Here is a 7,866-nt window from a genome sequence, read left to right as displayed (position 1 = left end):
TGGCCCAATTTTTGGAAAAAAGGGAGACTCCGCTTGGAGTAACCCTTGCTTGCTGTGTTTTTAAAAGAAGCCAAGATGAACAGAGCTGGGATCAGGAAAGACTTTGCTACCTACCCCGGTGTCATCCTGGGGACGGTTAATTATGGCGTATTTTTGAATGTGCTTGATGCAAATCAAAACATCCTGTTTGCAACTAGGGCCCAAGTGCTGCCACTGATGGGGTGGGTGTCTGTGTGGCCCAATTTTTGGAAAAAAGGGAGACTCCGCTTGGAGTAACCCTTGCTTGCTGTGTTTTTAAAAGAAGCCAAGATGAACAGAGCTGGGATCAGGAAAGACTTTGCTACCTACCCCGGTGTCATCCTGGGGACGGTTAAGAATAGCGTATTTTTGAATGTGCTTGATGCAAATGTAGCTGTGAAGTGTACAACTGGGGCACAACTGCTGCCACTGAAGGGGTGGGTGTGTGTGGGGCCCAATTTTTGGAAAAAAGGGAGACTCCGCTTGGAGTAACCCTTGCTTGCTGTGTTTTTAAAAGAAGCCAAGATGAACAGAGCTGGGATCAGGAAAGACTTTGCTACCTACCCCGGTGTCATCCTGGGGACGGTTAATTATGGCGTATTTTTGAATGTGCTTGATGCAAATCAAAACATCCTGTTTGCAACTAGGGCCCAAGTGCTGCCACTGATGGGGTGGGTGTCTGTGTGGCCCAATTTTTGGAAAAAAGGGAGACTCCGCTTGGAGTAACCCTTGCTTGCTGTGTTTTTAAAAGAAGCCAAGATGAACAGAGCTGGGATCAGGAAAGACTTTGCTACCTACCCCGGTGTCATCCTGGGGACGGTTAAGAATAGCGTATTTTTGAATGTGCTTGATGCAAATGTAGCTGTGAAGTGTACAACTGGGGCACAACTGCTGCCACTGAAGGGGTGGGTGTGTGTGGGGCCCAATTTTTGGAAAAAAGGGAGACTCCACTTGGAGTAACCCTTGCTTGCTGTGTTTTTAAAAGAAGCCAAGATGAACAGAGCTGGGATCAGGAAAGACTTTGCTACCTACCCCGGTGTCATCCTGGGGACGGTTAATTATGGCGTATTTTTGAATGTGCTTGATGCAAATCAAAACATCCTGTTTGCAACTAGGGCCCAAGTGCTGCCACTGATGGGGTGGGTGTCTGTGTGGCCCAATTTTTGGAAAAAAGGGAGACTCCGCTTGGAGTAACCCTTGCTTGCTGTGTTTTTAAAAGAAGCCAAGATGAACAGAGCTGGGATCAGGAAAGACTTTGCTACCTACCCCGGTGTCATCCTGGGGACGGTTAATTATGGCGTATTTTTGAATGTGCTTGATGCAAATCAAAACATCCTGTTTGCAACTAGGGCCCAAGTGCTGCCACTGATGGGGTGGGTGTCTGTGTGGCCCAATTTTTGGAAAAAAGGGAGACTCCGCTTGGAGTAACCCTTGCTTGCTGTGTTTTTAAAAGAAGCCAAGATGAACAGAGCTGGGATCAGGAAAGACTTTGCTACCTACCCCGGTGTCATCCTGGGGACGGTTAATTATGGCGTATTTTTGAATGTGCTTGATGCAAATCAAAACATCCTGTTTGCAACTAGGGCCCAAGTGCTGCCACTGATGGGGTGGGTGTCTGTGTGGCCCAATTTTTGGAAAAAAGGGAGACTCCGCTTGGAGTAACCCTTGCTTGCTGTGTTTTTAAAAGAAGCCAAGATGAACAGAGCTGGGATCAGGAAAGACTTTGCTACCTACCCCGGTGTCATCCTGGGGACGGTTAATTATGGCGAATTTTGGAATGTGCTTGATGCAAATCAAAACATACTGTTTGCAACTAGGGCCCAAGTGCTGCCACTGATGGGGTGGGTGTCTGTGTGGCCCAATTTTTGGAAAAAAGGGAGACTCCGCTTGGAGTAACCCTTGCTTGCTGTGTTTTTAAAAGAAGCCAAGATGAACAAGTCATGGGTCAGCAAAGACTTTATCTACCTACCCCGGTGTCATCCTGGGGACGGATAAGAATGGCGTATTTTTGAATGTGCTTGATGCAAATCAAAACATCCTGTTTGCAACTAGGGCCCAAGTCCTGCCACTGATGGGGTGGGTGTCTGTGTGGCCCAATTTTTGGAAAAAAGGGAGACTCCGCTTGGAGTAACCCTTGCTTGCTGTGTTTTTAAAAGAAGCCAAGATGAACAGAGCTGGGATCAGGAAAGACTTTGCTACCTACCCCGGTGTCATCCTGGGGACGGTTAATTATGGCGTATTTTTGAATTTGCTTGATGCAAATCAAAACATCCTGTTTGCAACTAGGGCCCAAGTGCTGCCACTGATGGGGTGGGTGTCTGTGTGGCCCAATTTTTGGAAAAAAGGGAGACTCCGCTTGGAGTAACCCTTGCTTGCTGTGTTTTTAAAAGAAGCCAAGATGAACAGAGCTGGGATCAGGAAAGACTTTGCTACCTACCCCGGTGTCATCCTGGGGACGGTTAAGAATAGCGTATTTTTGAATGTGCTTGATGCAAATGTAGCTGTGAAGTGTACAACTGGGGCACAACTGCTGCCACTGAAGGGGTGGGTGTGTGTGGGGCCCAATTTTTGGAAAAAAGGGAGACTCCGCTTGGAGTCACCTTGCGGTGTTTTACATGATTTTAGAATGGCGTGCCATGCCTATATCTGTGTGTCCTCCTCTTTTTCCTTGTCCAGCTGTTTTGTTTTCGCATGAGTATATGTCCTTGTCACTTTCCCATGTGTTTGTGTTGTGTTGTGAGTTGTTTGTCACCTTTTGGACACCTTTGAGGGTGTTTTCTAGGTGTTTTACTGTGTTTGTGATTGCCTGCCATTGTTTCCTATTGGCTCGAGTTCGGTTCGTCGAACGTTCGACGAGCCGAACTCGAACGGGAGCTCCGTTCGGCGAACCGACCTCGAGCCGAACCGGGACCGGTTCGCTCATCTCTACTCCTGGACATAGCATTCGAATTACCAGGTCCCTGAAGGCTGAAATGCGTAGTGGCCGGAAATCATGAACAATTACAATGGGCGTATGTGCTGTAGATCCTGCGTCAGTTGTAGCTTGGAACTTTGTCTTTTCACGGATTTGCCCGTCTCTCATGGTGTTGGGCTATTTTCGGATCAAAATGGTGTGTCCCTCCTTGGCCCGTATCATGGGTTATTTCAGGGGCAAATTTAACTCTCTTAGCACTTTTCTCCTTAATTGTGGCCGTTGAATTGTGGGGTCAAGGTCTATCCAACCAGCATATTTGTTGTTTTTCAGACAATTTAGGGCTCGTGCATAGTAATAATAACACAGGTTTCCAAGGGTAAAAATTTTTGAAAGATGTGATTTTTTTCATACTTTCGATCATTGGACTCAGTAAAAATATTGAAAAAATATCATCACGTACAGTTTTTTCACAAACACTGATTCTATAGGTGTTAGGGCCAGGTGGACGGGCAGACCCAGGAGGTGGATCCACTGGGCCGAACACCTTAATGAAGGCAAGGGGTCCGGTAGCCGGAGCACTACGGGTAGCAGGACAGTCCGTGCAAAAGAGTGGAATGGAGAAGTCCCTGGGACCACGGAGTCACTGATGGTAGTCCGGGTGACGGAGCTCAGGTTCGGAGGCCGAGATGTCAGGCAGAGTCCGGAACCGATGGAGCGAGAGGACGGGTCACCACAGGGATCAGAGATGGTACGGACTGACGGGATGGCAGATAGCCAGCGTTCGGGGTTCGGGAATCGGCAGGACCGGATGGCGAGGCAGGAGCGGCTCTAGAAGAGAGATAGGTAAGTATATCACAGAGACACAAGGAGACCTGACTCCTAGCTTAGGAAACACGAAGAACAGGCCCCGCCCACTTGGACATTAAACCCCTTTATACCCTGTACCTGTGTGTTCAATTTCCTGTCAGTGGACGCTGGCCCTTTAAGAGAGGGTCAATGACCGCGCGCGCGCCCTAATGCGCATGCGCGAGGCCCGGGTGCCAGAAGCCAGGGCAGGGAGCGGTGTATAGGAAGCAGGGGAGCCGGCCTGGAGCAGGGCTGCCGACAGGCGCCGGGAGCGGGGACCGGGCCGCCTGGGGACCGCAGGTGGTGGAGGCTGGAGACCGTGGAGCGGGGGATGTCTGCCAGAGGAGCCGGGGAGCGAAGCAGGGAAGCCGGGGAGCGTGGCAGGTGAGCCGGGGGGCAGAGCAGGGGACCCGGAGAGCGTGACAATAGGTTTCCAAAAGGTTAGAATTCTGAAAAGATTCCCTCCATACTTTTCTGAAGATGGTGCTCTAGTGTATTCAAGCAATGTTCCTGTGCTGATGGAAAATGTAACATTAAGTACAATGTGAGCGAGTGGAGACACGTCATTGTTTCATCCAAAAAGTCTGAAAGCTGTGCTACTGCTCAATGGCAGTAAGTATTCTTCAGTGTGTGTAGGGCATGTGTCGCGGGCAGAGGGGCCACGCACGCTACGCTCGGGTTCGGGGACTTCTGCTGCTGCTGCTGCTCGGTGGCTCGAGCGGAGGGCCAGATCCGGGGACTCGAGCAGCGCTCCTCGCCCACGAGTGAAAAGGGGGTGGTTTGTTTGGGGAGATAGTTAGTGACGTCACCCACAGGTCGTGGTGATAATGGGCACCACCACTGCTGGTGACGGGGATCCCGGGAGCGATGGCAGGGAGCAGCTAGGATGTTGGTTCCCCCTCCGTGGGTAGGGGTTGGTGATCCCGGGGCCCGGTGGCGGTACGGGGAGGCTGGGTGGCTGGGGTGTACGTACCGAGGGAGCCCGTTTGCCCGCAGGCGCTGGCCCTTGGATCTCTAGCCTATGGCGGTGGCTTTTTATCCTCACGGTGTGGACGGTTGCCTTCTGTCGGGTCTTGGGTGTTAGGGAACCCCTGGGATTCCGGTCACTCTCGGATTTGACCATTGTCGGCGGCTCCTAGCCTGGTCAGGGTCCAATGGCCCTGCCTTTGTGCTTGGTACAGATCCGCTCACCGGTTCAGTTCCCCTCGGGTCACCGCCCGTCCCCGGTCCTACGGTTCAGCTGACTTGTACCACCTCCTGCAGACGGCCACCACCGTCTGCCGACCTTGCTGACAGTGCCTGGGCTCCTACCCAGACACTAACAGTTTCTGTCCTCTCACTTTCCACTACAAAACTAAACTAACTGCTTTTTCCCGCCTCCAGGCCTGTGAACTCCTCGGTGGGTGGGGCCAACCGCCTGGCTCCGCCCCACCTGGTGTGGACATCAGACCCTGGAGGAGGCAACAAGGATTTTGTGTGACTGATGTAGACTATCCAGGGGAGGGGGTGTGTGTGATTTTGTGTTTGTGACTACCTGGCTAGTCCAGGGCGTCACACATGCTATGCACTTGGAAGAAAGCTGTGAGAATTTAGACTTTATTCTCAAGAAACTTAACTACAAGGAGCATGGATGGTCAATATGTGGTGGTCTAAAAATGTTCTCATTGCTTCTTGGGCAGCAAGGAGGATATATTAAATACCCATGCTGTTCTGCCTCATGGCAGCCTGCTAATAGTCATTCATTGAAATTTCTGTTACAACCCCTAGAGGTCATTGTTATTCTTTTGAATTGCTGAGTTTCCCTTTAAGCTAAATGTATTCTGGGTAAGGAATGCCTCCCTGAGCTGAGAAGAAGCCTGCAGCCATTTTCTCTTTGGATTTGTCAGGAAAGGACATGCCGACTTACCTCTCTGTACATTCACCCCTGCCTAGTGTAATCCGGTGAGCAAAGCAAATTACATGTGTTAGTGATAGAATCCTAGATGGAAGAGTGTAGTAAATGCATTGTACATTGTACTTCTACACCTTTAGTGTCATCCCTGTCTTGTTTGTCTAGATAGGATTTCTATGTATTGCAGATGCAGTGACCTTTCACCTACATTCTCGTAAGAACTGCATCTCATGTACTGTTATGCTATGTTAACTCTGTATTAACACTGTACTGACTGTAATCATTTTCTTGTTATAGTTTTTACCCGTATAAAACAGTATCTTGGATATACCGTATTCTGTCTTCAACTGCATCTTGGATATTCCTATATTCACTGTATATTCCATGTATACTGCAATCAAGTTCACGTTACCAGCTAATAAATCAAGGCTATTGAACTCCACAGTCTGTTTATTTGAAATGTGAACTAGGGTTTAGCTGTATGCTAGAGATTCACAGCATTACGTAAAAGAAGGCAGAACACATGCTTTTTGTGTGAATTGGAAAGCCAGGTTAGGACTCTTCACTGGAGCAAAAAAAATTGGCCAACAAGAACATCTTTGTAACCGGGACTCAAGAACATTGTTGCATAAAGCTTAGTTGATCCCACCTAAAGTTCTCTTGCCACCACTCCACTGTAAGCTTGGACTGATGAAGCTGTTTGTGAAAGCGCTACTGAAAGAAGGAGAGATGTTTAAGTACCTGTGTACCAAGTTTCAGGGACTGTCAGAATCAAGTCTGAAGGAAGGTGTGATGCCCTGACAAAACCAGGTAGTTACAGATAGGCCCCCGCACAACACCTTTCCTCACTTAGGAAACACACAGCCGACCTGAAACCCTAGTCACCTAGGACCCTGAAGCCAGGACCGAAACCAGCGGCCTAGCTAATTAAATGATTGAGGGCAGGATTATAGGTCCTATCCCACCTAAAGTCCCTCAAAGAAGACAACAGCCCACTGATAGGGATAAGGCCACCGCCAGGGCCCTTAGATCCCACGGGCCAGCGCCTGCGGGCACGGCTCCTTAGGCCATATCCAGCCGGGAGCGGACTCCTGAGTTCCAGACCAGGCAGTCCACCATACACAAAAACAAGTGCAGAGTAAAGGACAGCGACCACCAGCCTGGGTGGGGGACCTGAATGCAACCGGCCGGGGCGGCAGGCCACCAGCACCTTTGGTTTACCGAAAGAATCGTGTGATTCATTTACTGTGAGTAACCAAACATCCCCCTGCTTGCTCAGGCGCGCCGGCCCTTGCCATCACCATACCCTGCACAAAGACACTGGGCCCCGGGGCAATCATCCCTACACACGGAGGGGTTAACATCCAGCTGCCACTACATCTCTCCCGGGTATCCCATAACGGCAGCGGTGGTGTCCCACCTCACCACACACCGTTGGTGGCGTCACAAACTTAATACGGCCTAGCCCATACATCTACATTCCTCCTTTTATTCGACATGTCCGCGAGACCCCCGGGTCGAGCCACTCTCTTAGAAGGTCTGGATCCGACCAACGGCGGCTGCTGGCACAGGGGCAGCACAAAAGCATTTTTGTGGGTTCGGATATTCAGAAACTCATGAATGAAGGATGACGTGTTTTAAACAATAATGAAAACTGTTGAAAAAAGGGCTTGGGACTCTTTGAAAGAAGCAATAAATACGTTTCTAGGTAACAACAAAGAATCAAAATTTAAGTCCATCGTGGAGAACATGCTGAAACGTTTCAAAGCCTTGGGTTGTCTAATGAATTTGAAGTTACATTTTTTACATTCCTATTTGGACTACTTGTCTGAAAACCTTGGTGCTGGTGGGAAGAACAAGAAGGTTTTCATCGGAATATCAAGGAGATGGAACGACGATACCAAAGTAAATGAAACGTGAACATGATTGCCGGATGCTTCACAGAGAAGATCCACAGGCCTTCTATAAGAGAAAAGGGGGATCTAGAGAAAAGGAAAAAGTGCAAGAATAAATTTCTAATAAAGTTGCAGAATGACTGTACAATAAATAAATGTATTTTATATATAAAATTGTGAATATTTTTGGTTACAATAAGTATTTTTCTTGTTCATGTCACTTGTATGTAACTTCACACATGGATTGTACAAAATCAATATTTGATGGTTAAAAAAAAATATTTATTTTTTTTTTTAAATCA

Source organism: Anomaloglossus baeobatrachus, unplaced genomic scaffold (genome assembly GCF_048569485.1).
Source record: "Anomaloglossus baeobatrachus isolate aAnoBae1 unplaced genomic scaffold, aAnoBae1.hap1 Scaffold_87, whole genome shotgun sequence".
Taxonomy (NCBI): Eukaryota; Metazoa; Chordata; class Amphibia; order Anura; family Aromobatidae; genus Anomaloglossus; species Anomaloglossus baeobatrachus.
The sequence above is the reverse complement of the archived record's forward strand: the minus strand, read 5'-3'. Positions refer to the sequence as shown.